The sequence below is a fragment of the Agelaius phoeniceus genome, chromosome 13, assembly GCF_051311805.1.
Source record: "Agelaius phoeniceus isolate bAgePho1 chromosome 13, bAgePho1.hap1, whole genome shotgun sequence".
Lineage (NCBI taxonomy): Eukaryota > Metazoa > Chordata > Aves > Passeriformes > Icteridae > Agelaius > Agelaius phoeniceus.
The window spans coordinates 9,028,751-9,046,395 of NC_135277.1; the positions used below are offsets into that span (position 1 = coordinate 9,028,751).

General features: G+C 40.0%; 1 long non-coding RNA gene across 2 annotated transcripts; it reads left to right on the forward strand.

Moving 5' to 3' along the window:
- Positions 1-7,204: 7,204 nt before the first annotated feature.
- Positions 7,205-13,058, forward strand: LOC143695165 (uncharacterized). 2 transcript variants are annotated; one of them, XR_013184143.1, is made up of 3 exons: positions 7,205-7,296; positions 7,423-7,506; positions 8,968-13,058. It is a non-coding gene; the product is annotated as an uncharacterized LOC143695165 (long non-coding RNA). The 2 variants fall into 2 exon arrangements; XR_013184142.1 differs by having other exon boundaries at positions 7,211-7,506.
- Positions 13,059-17,645: the final 4,587 nt, after the last annotated feature.

A 17,645-nucleotide genomic window follows, 5' to 3' on the forward strand; every position in this document is an offset into this window, starting at 1 on the left:
GCTCTTTTCCCCGTGCCACTGAGTTTACCTGTAGCCAGCCTCAAAGATTACTTACAGCAGAGGAAAAAAGCATGTTTTGGGTTATTTGACTAGAAAGGAGCACAGTTATTGACATCCCAGCTTCCCCAGAAAAGAAGTAAAAAATTTATTCTGAAGTGTTCACACCAAACAAGTTTGCCCAATCTCTACCAAAACACCATACAAAGCAATTTTGAACTTGGAGTATTTTCTAGCATATTCTACCTTAGCTGTGGACCTTACATGTATTTTTTGTATGGTTTACAGCTATGCACAAGTCATCACTGGAGAAAATTCCTGTTAGGAAGGGATGCATGCTGACATTCTCATTCATAAATGCTGCGTTATTATTCTTGCTGGAACACAGGTAAAGTTTATTTTTACCCTGTAATTTCTACCTAGTCAGAATGAGTTAAGGGGCTTGCACTTATAAAGTGTACAGGATACAAAATGAATTATAAGCATGTCAAAGTATGAAAGGGAATTAGTGATGATGGCTGAATCTCAGAAGAACTTCAAGATAAATTCACAAAGGGCCTTATTTGAGCTTTACACAAAATCACATGAATCTGAAATTGGGGTGAACATAGAAATACCATCTGTCAGTACCAACCCTACTCTTAGCATTCCATCCAGGTGAGAAATACCAGGAATCTCATTTAGATTTTTTGATATTTCTTCTTCTAATCACTGCTGAAGCTGCAAACTGCAGTGTAAGACCCAGGGGAAAAAAAATAATGAAAGTTACAGAAACATTTTGGATTTGGGATAGAGAAGCCATGTGCTAATTTCACGCTCAACATACCAGGGTTTATTTACCTAAAACACATAACTGTAGTATGCAATGGTCCCTGCAAAGAATGAGAACTCAGCCATAGATAAGGGAACTCAAAGGGCTGGAGGGTTGGCATGGAGAGTAAATTACGAGGCAAAAAAATCCCACAAATCCACATTTTTGGATAATCAGGCTATTGTAGATTTTTATATGGATGAATGCTCTTGGGACACCTGATATGAGCTATTGGCTGGAGCAATACAAAATTTAATTTACACAAAGAGTAAAGATCTTTTTCTAACAAATTTCTAAAATAGAGAGTGGAGTACAAGAAGCACATTTGCCATGAAAAGTCATTTTTCGCCCATGTGAGAGTCAAATTTTCCCAATATGGTGATTAAGCAAAAATGAATGATTTTGCTTGGAAGATGCATTATTTTCACTCTGTCATTAAAAAAATCAGCTACTGAACTTACAGCATGTTTTGTGTGGACAGATAATTTTTCTCTGGACTAGAAATGATAAAAAAACCCACTATCAAACCTTTGAATACATACTTTTTATACAAATGGTGATAACAGGAAACATGAAAACTGAAGGGGTTTAGTATTTTGGGGTTTGAGGGGGGTTGAATTCTATGTGCTTTGTATATCACATTTATATTTTAAAAATAAACATCTATTACACAAACCCTTATTCTGCACATGACATTGCACAAGACAGGCTTTGAATTTTTTTTTCTTGAATACTAAAATCTTGTGTGTTGCAGACACTAAAGCAATGAAACAGAATCTACAGAAGAAAATGGAATTATATAGCCTTAAGCATTATGGAGTCTGCATGCTGCTCTTTGTTAAACAAGCACCATACCCCCTTGTCTGTCAGGGCTTCCATTTTCAGCAGTGGTTCAGCACTGCCTCTCTAAATGACACAGAGCAAGGAAAATAAGGTTTTCAATGAAGCCTCACACAATTAAAATGTTAAATATTTCACATACTATTCTGATGTCTGCAGGAGGTAAAGCTTCACAGGGAGCTAACTTATCCTCCACAGGCAAAGGAAATGAAGCAGTTTCAGCCATCAGATAGCTTTACCTCAGTGCACGTTCCAAAGAGATTCACAGGCTTTGCTCTCATATAAAAAATAATTTAGAAAAAGAGGCTGATGGAGGCCATATTACAAAGAGAACAGTTCAGTCTCATTTGACAGGCAGTAACCATGGGTCAGACTGTACAATTGATTTTTCAGAACACTTCTTTGATTTCTATAGGGAGTTTAGCTTAAAAATTGATGAGACAATATGTCCTTATTAAATCAACCATTGTAGGAAAAAAAAACCTCTCACCTGTTTAAATTTAACTCTTGTTCCCACTGAAGACTGACAAAAGCATCTATAATAGTAGAACATCCCTTCAAGCCCCAATGTTTAGGAATTCTTAGCTACAAAATCTAATTTGCAGAATAGGATAAATACAACTGTCTACAAATAAAGTTTGGCAAGTTCCTGAGAGCTTGTGGGACGGAAACCCAAATTATTGGTTGGGTTTTTAGTGTCACTTTTCTCTACTTGCCTCCTTAGAGCTACAAGGACTAGGTTAAGTGTAACAGAAGCAAAGCACACACAAAGATGCAGAATTAGTGAGGACACAAACTTCCTATCAGGGAAATGATCCAAGTTGTGCAACACCCTTGTAAACTGGGTGTTGTGGGGTGTGATCTGAGCAGGATCCCAGCCCAGGACACGGGGCACTGGCCCCCATTCCCAGGAAGGTGCACACACCCAAGGAGCCACAGGAGGGCTGCACCAAACTGGGCTGGTTCCTACTGGAAATGACACAGCTGCCTAAGCAAGGGGGGTTAAACAGCACACAAAAGCTCCATTGAGAAAGAATTTTAAAGTTTTCACTGCAGTGAATCACAGAATCAACTTATTGAAGTATTCCACATGTCACACTAACTGGTTCTTCAGTTTTTAAACACAGCAAAGACCAGTGTCCTTGCCCGCCTTTACCAATAACTGCCCACAAAAACAAGGTGACATTTTGTTGCCATCTTATTGCAGGGGTTCCACACTGTTGTCTCCTTATCACAAAAGTTCCATACCTTCTTGGTGTTTCTCATGGGCATCTCCTCAGAGCACTGATGCTTTCTTCTTCACAAAGCAGCCAACTGACTCCAGTTTCCCCTCCCAACCAGCCAACCCACTCTTTTAGAGCATCTTCTTCTCATTGGTTACAGCTGTGGCCTGTAAAGTCAGCCCTGTTCCTAATCTTTGATAATTGGCCCAGCTGCAGCTCCTTAGGGGTAATATTATTTTCTACATTGTCTTTATTTTCTTATATTCTATGCCCCTACAACATTTCCCCTTTAGATGTCATCCAGGAGACTCTGAGTGCAGCACCAAGGCTGATGTCAAAAAGCAAATCTGCTTTGCAATTATTACACATTGTTTATAACTGAACAGCATTTAAGTCTGCACTCAGTCCAAGTCCACCCTCTGTCCTCAGCTGCACACAAACATTACACACTTTTCTCCCATAAAGTCCAACAACAGAGATAAGGCAAGATATGAACCATACTGAAGTCACAAGGGTCAGAGAGTTGGAAAGTTAACAACATGACAGCCCCTTGTGCAGCAAAATGTTCCAGATGCATAATGCCTGCCTTCTCTGGAGGAAAAGAAAATAAACCAAACAAACCAAGCCCATGTCTTTGACTTTTCAAACCAATTTGCAAATTTACACAATAATTTTTCATACACAAAAAAAAAAAAAAAAAAAAAAAAAAAAAAAAAAAATAGGGTGCAGGGATAAGATGATGGGGGACGCACACAGATTTGAAACACCTGATAGGACAACCACAGTTTACAGTCCAGGTGTTTAGGATCCTTCCCCAAAAAGCTGAATAATCTTGGTTTAGAATTACCATCAGCTTTATCCAGGCCCTTCATACAAAGAACAAAAGGGATTCAAGGGATACTCCACTGCAATCCTCAAGGTTTCACCCAGACAACAGCATTCAAGTTTGCCCACTTACTTTTCCAGCCCTGGTTTTCCACACCTTTTTTTACACATGCTCAAAGCCAAGCATTTAATTTTATTCCAGATAAGAGGTGTTTTTCAGGGTTTCTGCCAGAATGGCAAAGTCAGCAGGATTTTGACAAAGTGCAGCAGGAATTTAAAGAGTAAAGGCAAAGTAGCCCATCACCTGGGAAGTGCTGATAATGACAGCAACCAAGCTGGAGAACCACTTGGAATATTTAATCAGGCTGTGGTACAGATTAATTTTATACTGTCTTTAAAGTGCTTTGAAGATGAAAAGCATAATTTAATTGTTTTATCTTCAGCCTCATCACCAGCACTGTGCCTCATCCCACCTAACGGTGCAAGGCAGCTGCTGAACTTGTGCTGTCCCACTGGGCTGTCACAAGGGAGAGCTGGTTCCAGCAGCACCCCAGCCCCTTTATCTGCTTTCAAACAGTAACAATTGATGGCTGGGTTTATATTTGTAAAAACACTCTACTCTTCATTCACATCAGCCCAGCTGTGCAATTCCTGATGTATTCTGGCTAAAATTTTAATCAGTATCAATTGAAAAAAAATTTAAAAACCATTAACAGTAATAGTGATTTTCAGTTTCAAAGCATCGGCAGCTGTGACAGCACCCAGGCAATTAACAGGTTCCTTTGGCCTTATTTTTCATATACAAACATTGTAACTCCTCCAGCAGTTTAGTTAGATTAGAGGACACTGTAATCCAAAGACTCTTTAACACCTCCCTTTGAAAATTACTTCTACCAAAAGAGTGTGAGAACAACACAGAGCAACTATTTTACTTATCCATCACTGTGAGACCAAATTTGGACAACAGTACAAATACATAGCAAGTGGTATCTTCAGTCTTCGTTTTTCTCTTGAAAAAGCAGAGTTCACTTAAAGGGATGACAGGAGAAAGATTCAGACATTCTGTGTCTGACTGTACATTCATCAATCAGGAAACATGGTACAATTGTAATAAAAAAAATGCATGATTTTTCTTGATTCAAAAGCTATCACCTCTGGCTTCTAACTACATACTCTAAGACAAAAGGATAGGAAAACTAACTCAGTTCTGCAGTGCATCAAAATGCCCCAATGCTCAAAACAAGCACAGCACACAGAACTGCCAGGGCTATGCACCTTTCTGCACTTTCTGAGCATTTTGCACTAGTGACCATGACACTCATCTCGTATTACACCAAGAAACGAGCCTGCTGGTTTTTTATGCTGTTTAAAAAGTCATCCCTCAAGCTTTGGGGATTTTTTGTGCCTTTCTTTTTGGTGGGTGGGCATGGGGAGGTGTTGGTGATGATTTGGGGAAGAAGGACACCTTGCCTTAAGCATGCAATAGAGAGAACTGCACTAAGGAAAGTAATATTTTATCAGCAACTTATTTTATCAGAGAAACTTGGGGATGAAAGCAAACATAGGGAAAGAGACTGGAACTGCCAGGGTACCCCCATAGCAGACATCCTGTGCAAATACAACACCTGGCAAATGTTTGAACCAGCACCTGTGGTAACAGGGAGAACACACCTCAAGAACTCCAGAGTCTGGAACAACTCCTAGGCACACATTAAACAACTAAGGTATCAATCAAAAAGTGCATTTCTAAAAATTTCACATGTTGAGAATGAGTCAGAGCTGACTTGCTTTCTTGCTTTTCTCAGACAAAAGAATCAAGTCACCTTCTCAATCCTTTTTATTTTCCTTTTTAATTTTTGATTGGCTTTTCCTCATAAAAACCAACACTTAAATTAAAAAAAAATAACACACACACACACATATATCATGAAAGATTTTAAAGAGAATAGCACACTTTCCTTGGAGAAACAAGGTACAGCAGTAGGAACACACTAGCTAGCGCATGGGAGCCACAGTAAAGAATTACAAAGTTCTTCAGCATTCTTGTCATAAATGCTTTCAGGCATCCTCTTATTTTATAAATACTTCATGTAGGGATAACATAGGCCTTTATTAATTCATCCTCCTGTTGAAAGGACAGGATCCTACAGCAAAGCTCTGTGACACAAGACATAGAGAATGCACAGTAACTCAGAAATTCATTTGATTTCTACCCAAACAAATTGAATCAACAGATTACAGATTAATTACAATTCTCTAAATCAAAGAAGAATTCTACCGCATTTTCCCAGAATCTGCTTTGTGACTATCTAAAAAAAAAAATGCAAGAGGATTTGCCACTGCAGTTTACATGCTTTTTTTTAAGTGGATTTCATTAGCTGTCTTAGAGCTGAGGGACCACATGAGCGTGCACTTCATCCCCTCTGGGCAACAGCCCCTCCAAAATTATTGATTTCACAAGGTTGGTAATTCAGCTGGAGTGTCAACCTCAAAATCCACGAGAGAAGCCTAAACATAAAAGATTTGACTTAAGATCATTCTGCCTGGCAAAAGCTCCAAGGTTTTCCATGCCTGGGAAGTCTTCCATTCCAAAACACAGGAACTTCTTCGTGGAATATCAGCAGGGTGGTTATGGCACTGGTGAAGTAATAGAACCCTTGAAGGCTCACCACCAGCTTTTACATACAGTGTTCTGCACATAAATTGAGAGAGACTTCAATGGAAATGTTTGCATTTCAACACAAGTCTCCTTGGTGAGTGATCTAGCTTGTCTCTAGGATCAAAGAGATGTGCATTAACATCTTCTGGCTTGCAGAGGAAAACACACAGAACCCACCCATAACTCAAAGGGTAGTGAACTACAGAAAAGCAGCCAGGGAAAACAAGAGGAAACAGAATGGATAAAGCAGATTATCCTCCAGAAACAGGACTAAATACAGATGCAGATGAGCCTGGCAAACTGAGCATTTCTAGGAAGTGCTGATATGTCACTGTATTGCCAAAATTAGAAAAACTGTGTAGGAAGCAATTAGCTACTGTAGCTTCCCCCTACTTAAAATGATTGTTCAAGGCTATATTGTAATATGTGGTTGGTCATACCAATTCAGCATGTAAATGCTGGCATGAAAGATGCCATTTATTCAATCTCAACTTCAAAAAAAATCAAATTGAGTCGAGAGAAATAACAGTTCTTTTCTTGACCATTCTGCATTTACACTTCAATTCTATTCCCAACACACAGCTTTGCTGTGCACATTGTATGTGTGTCCTCCATAATTAAAGCTTTATTTGAACCTCTCCCCTCTTTCCACAACTCTCTTGGTAAGATCAAAACAGTAGAGACAAAAACTGAAACATGCCTGGGGTGCAGGAGAGAACAAGAAAGACTATTTAGTGAAGCAGGCTAATGGTGTGGCAGAGGAAGGGGGCTGATTTTCACATCTCAGAACTGTTAAGCCTGCAAATATTACTGAAATCACATCTGGGAACAAAGCTCTGCTTTAAGTAAGTTCACCCATGAGTGTTGCTAAGCAATGGAGAAAAGATGAGGGAAAGGGAGGGTGCCTGACTTTAGGATTAGGAGGATGGATAGAAGATAAAGTAAGGCTCCTGCATAGCTTTATTTGTAAAAACTTTCAAGTTCTTTGTTTTTATTGCCTGTCTTCCCAAGTACTCGTACCATGATTAATCAGGTCTCATTCATTATCTACCCCAATGCACACCCAGCACAAAGAGAGGTGCTGCATCCTGGAGCACGGGCACAAGCATTTGAGCACCAGAACTGCCAACATCTGTCTCTGGATTTAACAGGTAAGAGCAGGAGAAGCTTTCCTGATGCAAATACTACAGAATTTAATGTCTATGTTTTAGAGAAATAGTGCAGATACTTGTTTTTATGTAACTTAAAGTATGCAGTGTATGGGAAATAAAATACTTGCTGTGGCTAAAGCTTGCTCTAACTCTATTCTTATGCTGATAGTTACAAAAAAGTGAAGTATTTTATCTTATAATACCAATAAATGTCATATCTTCACCTTACTTAAATGAAGTTTTTCTGTCCACTCTCTACTGGCATCTTGATATTGTAAAAGTTTCTTGTTCTGCTTTAGCAAGATTGCTTCCAATCCTAAGGAAAGCAACTACACATTTTCAGCTGCAGACAAATACATTGCCTCATATTATTTCCCAGAAAACATTTGTTGCCTTGTTCAGCTAAATGCCTCCATAAACTATAGCATGTACATTTGTAAAGCATGCATTGTTGGAACAGTAAATTGAATTCTTTGATTCATTTTTACATGGCAGCAGTATTATTCTTTTTTTTTTTCTTTTTAATCATCATAAATACTCTGGAATGCTAATCTCTTTATTACTCAGCATTATATTCCATATGCTAAGGCATTTGCAGCCTCACAGGTCATTTCATAGGCATTAAACTTTTACTGTATACCTGTCTTTTTAACATTTGCTAATAACTCATCTGGAAAGAGAGTGACATTTGTTGCTGAGTAACAGATGTCTGCACACACAGCATGAACTAGGAGCATTTCTCAGCCTGAGATCCTAGATTATGATTAACTACCTAGTCAGTATTCCAGTTAGAGATATTACGAAGGCCTTTCCCAAAACTCAAGATATTCAAAACCTATCACTTCTGCAGCACTCCAGCAGTGCTCCCTGCACATGGGATGCATTTCCCTGACAGGCAAATGGCATTTAACAGACTAAACAATAGAAACTAATTAAGAAGATTGAGTGTTGTAATCACATTTTTATTTTATGCACCTTTAATGTTTTCAGAAGCAGAGACTCTGAACCAAACATTTTAAGCTCAAAGAAGCACGGACACTGCACAAAGGCAAATTCAGCCACATGCTGTAAAAACAACCTACAAGTTTTCCTCTGAAGGGTGATAAGTTAATTACTGAGATTGGGAAGTTTCCCATGCCTAACACACAAAATAGGTCACCTCTTGTACTATATTTTATTTGCATACACAGAAGCAAATCTATGGGCAGTTGCTTTAGAGCTGAACAGGCACATTCATATCATTTGTCATCCTCCAAGAACTCATCCAGGCAGTCCAAAACAAAGTCATCAAGTGGAAATATAGACCAGGATGGAAGAAAGATGCTTTGGATGGCCCAGCAGCTACAAGTTTCATATAGCAAACCTCTTGAAATGGATGACATGTAGAAAATGCACTGAGATCCATCGTGTTGCATTGCCTAACTGACTTTTTTCCCCCTTTTGCTTTTTCTTAATGAGAAGAAAGGAATGAGAGAAGAAGAAATCTTCCCTATCAGCAGCAGCAGGGGTTGCTGCAGCAAGATGATAATTCCCTCCTGCTACTCTGCTGACAAGCACCAAGCTGCACAGGAAGAGCAAAGCATTTTAATCACGGGATTGAAAAATGCAGCAGTTCCTAAAGCTTCACTTTACCTTGGCTGATTTACATTAATTTAGGATCAACTGACTTTCAGAGGAAAAAATGTTACCCATAGAAGATAACAAAGGAGGAAAAAATTTGTTGGAACTTCTAGTTTCCCTGTGCATAACATGCAAGGATCTATGTATATAAACAGTTTTGGAGCATCTTAGATAAGCAAGGATTATTGAATTCCTTAAAGCACAGTGCAAACTTGAGGGCTCCCTAATTCCATACTAAATGTTTTTTAAGTGCCACACTTTCCAATACACACCATTAAAAGGATAAAAAACCACATCAGCAACTGGCAAGTCAGGGTCCAATCCAGTGTCCACTGGAACCAGCAGAAATCTGTGACAGAGGCCTCGAGGTTTTGGTTCTGGCTCTTTCATCAGATTATCACTTATAACAAAGGCACTCCATAAGGAGCTGCTAAGACAAATGCAAATCTTGTGTCAAAGACAGTCAAACACCCCCCCAAAATTAAAAATTTGAGCACACAGCAGCTTCCAGGCAGCAGCTTTGGGCATGTGGCACAACATCTGCTACAAAAACACTCGAAAGCAGACCTGCGGCAAACTGGAGCCGTGCCAGCTCCCAGATTATCCCCCCTCCAAGGCTGCCAAGGCAATGGACAGATGGCAGCCAATGCACTCACAGGATAGTTAGCTCAGTTAACAATCAAGTATGCTAAATGATTTCAGATTCATTCTGCACCCAGCATTGTACTTTCCAGTGAACCATTAACACTGTGTCCTAATAGAAATATGGTTTGGTATGAAGGAACTGGCAGATCCTGTATTTTACAAGACAGTTTCTCTGGAACAATTTGTCAGGGAACATTAGATCTGCCTTCATGAATAAAGTGAGAATCTGCCAAGTTTGCCAGGCGGGTTTGTTCATAATTTGAATTCTGCAGTGTTTGAAGAGTGAGGATGGAAACAAACAGGAAGATGCAGGTCAGTTATCCACACAAGCTGCTCCCAGGGATGCACAGTGGAAAGCAGGAGGGGTGTTAGGAGCACACAGGATCTCACATCACAGCAGCTGTGCCCCTGCAGTGCTGCCTGCCTGCTGCAGGGCAGCACACAGCTCTCCTGCACTGGGCAGCTACCACAAGCAACCTGCTGGGTGACACACTTGTCACCCAAGTGCACAGATGTGACAACTCATCCCAGAAAAGCTAAATTGGGTTTAAATGGGGAAAATCTGTAAAGAAAATTTGGCCCCCATATATCAAGTACTGAGCACTAGCACATAGCATAGAGGTGGACTTTTGGCCTCAGCCAAATTTATTTATTACATATTTGGCTCCCATGGCCATTTTATTCATCATTGTTGCACCTAATACCCTGAGAAAAGACACACCACCAGCCCTTTTCTGCCTGCATTGGAAAAATCCTTCAGCAGAAAGCAGGGGAGAAACCCAAGAAAAACAAGTTGAAAAATAGAAGGACAGGGAAGAGAGAGAACTTAGTGATCTCTGTTGAAGGAGGTAGGAGTTGTGCCATGGATACCAGAAAAGCAGCACCTCACACTTCTTATCTGTTATCTCAGTTCCAAAGAGTAGGACTGAAGCAAACTGGAAAACCTAAAGCATTTCAAGTGGGCAATCAACAAATGAGTTCCCCACAGAGTCAGGTGAGTGCCAGCTGGAGAGCAGCAGCTCCTGACCAGTGCAGTGAAGTCCTGTGCTTTGGACTCAAAGCTCTCCCAGGGCACAGAGCTCATTCTGCAGCAGGTGCTGAGCCCAGAGCAGCTGCACTGCATGGGGCAGGGCTGCAGAGACACCCCAGCAATGCTGTGCCTGCCTTGCTCAGTGAGAGGGCATCACAGAGATGCTCATCTCAGCCCAGAGCAGATGCACTGCATGGGGCAGGGCTGCAGGAACCCCAGCATTGCTGTGCCAGCCTTGCTCAGTGAGAGGGCATCACAGAGATGCTCATCTCAGCCCAGAGCAGCTGCACTGCAGGGTGCAGGAACCCCTTGCTCAGTGAGAGGACATCACACAGCTCTGCCCACTTTCCCTTTCTGCTCTGACACCAGTTTCCTTCAGAGATATTCACAGGGCATTGCCAAAGTTATCCCAAGAAAATCAGCACCAGCAGGCAAGATCTCCTATTCCCTGCCCTTCCCTTTCCAGTGTGGAAAGGTGCCACAGAAATATCAGAGCAGGAGCAAGAACTCTGCCAGAGCATGGAGCTCCTCAGCTGTCCTCCCTGCAGCTTTGCTCTCTCTTGAGGAGGCAATGTTGTGACCCCAGTGTGTGATCACCAGAGCAGGGAGTCAGAGATGCAATTTAAAAAAATAAAGAGCAAACCGGTCAAAAATGGAGACACAAGCAACCTCATTTTCTGGCTCAACTTCATGAAAATCTGATTAGACCTCAGTGAAATTTAATCTTTGCCTTCCAGACCTTCTGAAACAACAATAAAGATCTCCTGAGCTCATAAAGTACCCAGAGAGGAGAGATACCACCCAGCCAGGAAAACAGCTGAGAAAAATTCTTTTTCTTAGCCCTAATCACCAGGTAAATCTGCAAAAAATGTCATTAAAAAGTAAATTATAAAAAGCTACGTGTCACTATTTTCAAATACAAGAAGACACTTTATCAAAGTAATAAAATAATATGAAAAAGACAAGACAAATTAGCTACAGCAATAATCAGGAAGGCCAGACATTCAGAAGAGAGTATTTGTTCAAATTGCTAAGATAGTCAAGAGAGAAAATTTGACTCCCAGCAGTCCCACAGTGCTAATATTTCTTTTTCCTACTACAAATTTACAGCAAAACCAAAACTACCAGATATATTTTTATATTATCAGCCCAGAACAATTCTGCTTCAAAACCACTCATTAAGCTGGAACTGGCAAAACCCAAAGTTCCAGTCTTTTATTCTCATCCAGAGGATCCTCATATCTCCATGTCCTTGTAGCAGCCATTCCTACGTTGCCTCATGAGACAAAGAAATATGGGAATTTTCTGACTTTCCTCGAAACATTTTTACTTTCATGGACAGATAATACATGGAGTCATTAGCCCACAGGAGGCCACACTAAATTCTGCTTCCTGGATGTGCTCAGCACAGATCTACAGAAAGCTCTCACTGCAGGAAATGCTGATTTTTGGGTGTCATTCCCCTCTGCCAGCTCAGCAGTGGCACCAAAAGAAGCCTTTCTGTGCATCTGTGTTGGAATATTTGCCAAAGGTTTGATCTTGGCCCCTTGTTTGTGCCTCCAGTGCCCAGGATTCCCAGGGGGTCTCACAGCCAAACCTTTCCTACTTTGGGGTTGCTGAGCCCACCACAAGCCATGTTTTCCTGGCACAGTGTAGAACCAGCAAATCCTACAACACTGATGTTTCTTGGATTCTTCCAATGCTCTGCTCACAGTCCAACAAGATCAGCTTTTGCAGCTTGCAGGAAAGAAAGCAAGCAATTCTTACCAAAGTACAGCAGTCTGGGAAATTAAAACAGAAAAGGAAAAACCAGATATGAACGGGTGGTAAAATTGTATTTCCCATCTTCTCCTCTAATAATGTAGTACAGCAGCCATCTCCAACCAACTCATCATACCAGACAGAGTGATATGTGCAGGAAATGTTAAATATTAAAGAAACAAACAGATGCTAAAAAAATCCTAAACTATGGGGTGTGCAGAGCCAAAATAATTGGGATAATGTGCATATACTGAGTTAAAAACTAGAGGATGGTAGATTATATATATATGTGTGTGTGTATATATATATATCAATCATCTAGGAACTCAATTTAATTTTTGCATGCACTGATTCCCCCATGTCCTTATTGTTGCTTATAGAATCCTTCACTTACTAATTCCATGTCTCATACAGCCATGCAACAAAAACATGGTTATGTTGTATATAGCTACCCAGCAGAAAGTCTGTGGAATAAAGTTTGCTTATTAAAATCCTATTTTAATCATGCAATTAAAAAGTCTACAGTAATATTGCAATTACATTACTTTTAAAATGCATCTGTGCAGAAAGCTAGAAGACTGGAATGAATATGATATTCTGATCTCTTACTGTACAAATGCACAATGATTCTCAATCTGTTCTTGCCTGGGCAAGTTGGAGTGTGTGCAACATTCAAGATTAATTAGAAGGAACACGTGTTCCTCATGAATGATGCCATGTCTAGTACTACATGTAAATTAATTCATGTCAGCATGGGCCATGTTGTGTCATGATTTTTCCTTTTTTTTTTTTAAATATGTACAATTTTTTACTGCAACTGCTATAGATTGTTGATTTTACAATAGCTGTAGAGAGATTTTATAAAAATAAAATTTTGGGCAATATGTAAGTTGGTTTTCTGCTAGGTTTTTTTTGTTTTGTTTTGTTTGATCTTTGCCAGCTAACTGGGATAAGAGAATTCATAAGGTATGAATACATTATATTCTGTTTGGGCATCTCTAACACGAGCAGAGTGGTTATCACAAAGACTCCACAGCAGCCACCTCTTCCCAGCTTATCGCCCTGAGGAAACGGCGCTGCCTCCAACACCAAACACAAAATAACATCACATTACACATGCAGAACCCAAGGTCTCAGCTTTAACTGTCCTTTGATCTTCCATAACTGAAGGAAGTGTAAACCAAGATCAAGTTTATTAACTACAGATCAAAGTGCAGCCTAGTTCTTCCCTTTCCAACAGCAATTAAAGACTGGAGGTAAATTTCTAGAGAAAATTATTTTGAGATATATAGGTTATTTTTGCAATCATTGAATGTGCCATTCCAATTTAAAAACACAACTTCAGGACACTATGACCCATATTTCTCCCAGCTCTTACTTGGATATTCCTGTTCCTCCTCTGGCATTAGGGGGTTTGTTAATTGGGAGAGTGGACACGTAGCACCATGTTAAGAGCAAACAGAACTACTGTGGTAACACAGTAAAAACTTAGAGGTTCAATCATTTTAAAATGCATTCTCTCCTCAAAATACATTCTTCCAACTGATTCAGGTGTACTGAGAGATTGGTGGTACAGGTTATTTGAAAACTCATTGAGTATAAAAAACCAAATATATTTCTGCAGCCTTGGAAATTGCCTTCTGTTCCCAGCATCATGTGAATTCATCACTTAAGTGCACTGCAAAACAAAAAGCTATACAGCTCTTGGATTTCACTTTTAGGAGCAGTTTAGTCACCTTTTATAACCCAAGAATTGCAATTCTTTACCATAGTAGCAGCTTCAAAAATATTATAGTGTCTAATCTTTTTAAAACTTAATTGTAGAATGCTCTTAATATGGCCTTTAAAATAAAACATAATCTAAGTACCATAAAAGCCTTGCAGCTTCTTACACAATTAAATTCTTTGAATGAAATGACTTGCAGTTTTGCAAGTCAAAGCAGCAGATGTATATGCTAAAGCACAACTCAGAGTAAGCAGATGCCATTAATGATTGAGACTTATGACTGAACTTTTTTTCCAAATATAAAGCAATATGAAACCAAGATATCTGTGAATTAAGTGCTTTTTGAGGGCATTCATACAGATGTATCAGTCTTGAGAGAGGACAAATGTTTTCATATACAAGTTTGATCATTCCCACAGCAGTCAGCAGGAGGTTTGGGGTACAGTTTGGGGTACAGGTGTCAGGAGCATAAGATTGGTTCTTGTAAAGCATCACCACCCTCAGCTTCCACCATGCTAAGCCAGCCCACCTAAAACAACATGTCCTAAAGTAGATTTTATTTCTTAAAATACCAGTTGAGAGACAAGTGATAACAACTAAAACTCAGACTACCTTCTTTATTAAAAATAACACAGCCCTGTCTTTTCAAATTAACACTTTCACCCCCTCTTCTCCAGCTCATCTCCTGTACCCTCTGCTACATTCCAGTGCCACCAGACCCTCACATCAGTGACTGGATCGCATCCAGGTCTCATCCTCCTACAGCTGGTTTCAAAACCACAAGGTAAATTAGCATTTTCCCTTACAGATGCCCAGCAACCATTACCACACCATATTCATTTCTCCTTATATTGACAAGTACTGCTCAGTATAAAGAGTTGGGTTTTAAAAAAAAAAAAAAATAATTCTAAAACTACAGCCAATACTGACACGTTTCCTTACATTCCCAAATTAGTTGCATAATTCTGCTGCCCTTTTGTAAAGATAGATCACACTGGCACTTCAGAAATGGCTGCAGTTTCCAAGTGATGACAGAATTTCACATCCCCGCCCTATTCCCACCGAGTGCCAGGATCCTTTCCAACGCCTGCAGCAATGCTTTGAAGTAGGTGCAAATGCAGCAAATGCAAAAGATTAAAGGATTCTGGAGTTCATGGAAAGAGGTGCAGAGCTCAGTATCACCAGAAAGATTCAACTGAACATTTTATATTTTTATTTAAAGAATTTCATCATGAGAGGAGTTACACCATAGTACTTTTCCTCGGGATATATTTTACATAACTGTCTATGCTGCCTGTGACTAAATCCTTAGATACATAGAAATGGACACATGTTCAGCCTTCCACCATTCCAGCAGATCTCACACACAGATAACAGCATACCAAGAGCTGAAAGGTTAAAAAATGTTCAAAATAGACAGCAACATTACCTCAACATTTTCTTTTTTAAGCAGTTTTCACACAGCATGTTTAAAGGAGAAGTTTCACATTTAAAACATCCTCCTACAGGGGGAAGCTGCAATATTTCTGACAGACATTTTCATTTTTGTTCGGCATTTCACTTACTCAGTATCCTGTCAGTTTAGGAACTAGGAATCAGGGCTTTCAAAAATCAGCTGATGACATGAGTCCCAGTCACTGTCTGTCCCTCCAAAGGTGGCTTACCAAGCATTATTCTGTTTAAGGCAGGGGAAGAGGAAAAGTGAGGTTGATGGTGATTTCTTTTATTTTTTTTTTTTTTTTATTATTAATACTTCAAATCACAACTGTTAGCCAATCAAAGTTGAATATTCCAGTAACAAAGGTTTCCACCTCAGTCACTGCTGCTGAATGTCCTGGAGTGCACTAGTATCAAAACCTGCATAGCCAGAGTATCACAAAATCTGTTCACTAAGACATTCTGACATTACCTCCCATAAGATGCAGTATAACACAGGGTGCTGCAAATTTAGGTAGCTTTTAAAGGCCATAAAAGACTTCCTAAAACCTTCTGATGAGTATACAAACAATGGGAAATTAAGTCCATCAGCTACAGTGATATTTTATTTCTGTTGTTGTCTAGAGATAAGCATGACAGATCTGGAAACAGAACTGTTCTTAGATTAAAGGCCATAAATTGAGCAGAGAAGCAGAAGTGCCCTCTGTTTCTCTGCTATTTCTATTCAACTCTGGGTCTGTGTGCCCAAACCTCATCCTCAAACTTGAGCTCCAGCCTTTTCCTTTCCCAGATTGCATATCTCACCTTCCCCCATCAGGGCCTCAACACCACATCCCTTTTCCTCTTTTCCTAGCACCACAGGCCTATTCTCCCAGCACACCAAAGCCACTTGGTGTGTTTATTCCCATCTAAATTCCTTTTTTTCCCAGTCTGAAAGAGTATCATAGTTCTAGTCTCTTTCAGTGTTGATGACATTCACTTGCTGCCCATCCATGCTCCCTCCTTGCCCTGCCTGCAGACCCCAGCAGTGCCCTGGCGATGCAGAGCAAGCAGCAGCAGTGTTGGAAATGTCCTGCAAGAGCTGAGCCCCAACAACCACGGCAAGATGCTTTTATATTTACTGAACCCTTGGATCCACAGCTCCCACAAACCTGCCTGGAAGGATGTGAGTTGGGCTGGAACTCTCCACCTTACAGCTGACCCCAATAAGCACGAGTTAGACTTCTGTTACTGATGCTCTTTCATTTTAGAATCAACACAAATTGTCTAAATACATTTAACAAAGGCTGAGGTTGGATTTTCTCCCAAGACCAGCATTGCTGAAATGAAGCTGAAGCAGATCCAGTGTCTCTTCCTGGACCTGTGATACAGCCATAACAGATTTGTCCTATTTCTAATACTTGCATCTTTCCCCTCCTCCTAGACTGAACTGCAGAAATAATTTACACATGGGCATTACCAACCTCCCCGTCCTTGTATAAGACCTCTTCCTTTTTCATCTGTTTCCCATTGCTTTATTAAAATTTAAGAAAGAGAGGAAGACTGGGAAAAAGGAGGAAATGAGGGAGTGTTAGTTACATTGTTTAAACACTTAGAACTGCAAGGTAGGGAACACAGTATAACTAGTAGAAATATTTGTAAAGATAAGTTTAAAGGCCTAGCACATAAACAGAACTCTGAGTTACAGTGCCTTATCCTTAACAGAGTCAGCATGAGAGCCCTAAGGCTACAGTAAAGTTAATAAGCATGAACAACAGAATTGCCAACACCAGGACAGAGTTTATATGTATCCTGTGCACATGCTTTGTCAAATGTAACTAATTTTTACTGAAGATGAATAGGAATACTAACAACCATCTTAGCCTGTGGCACTGGGTTGGCAAGGTACCACACACAATGAGAAAGCACAACAAATTTAAG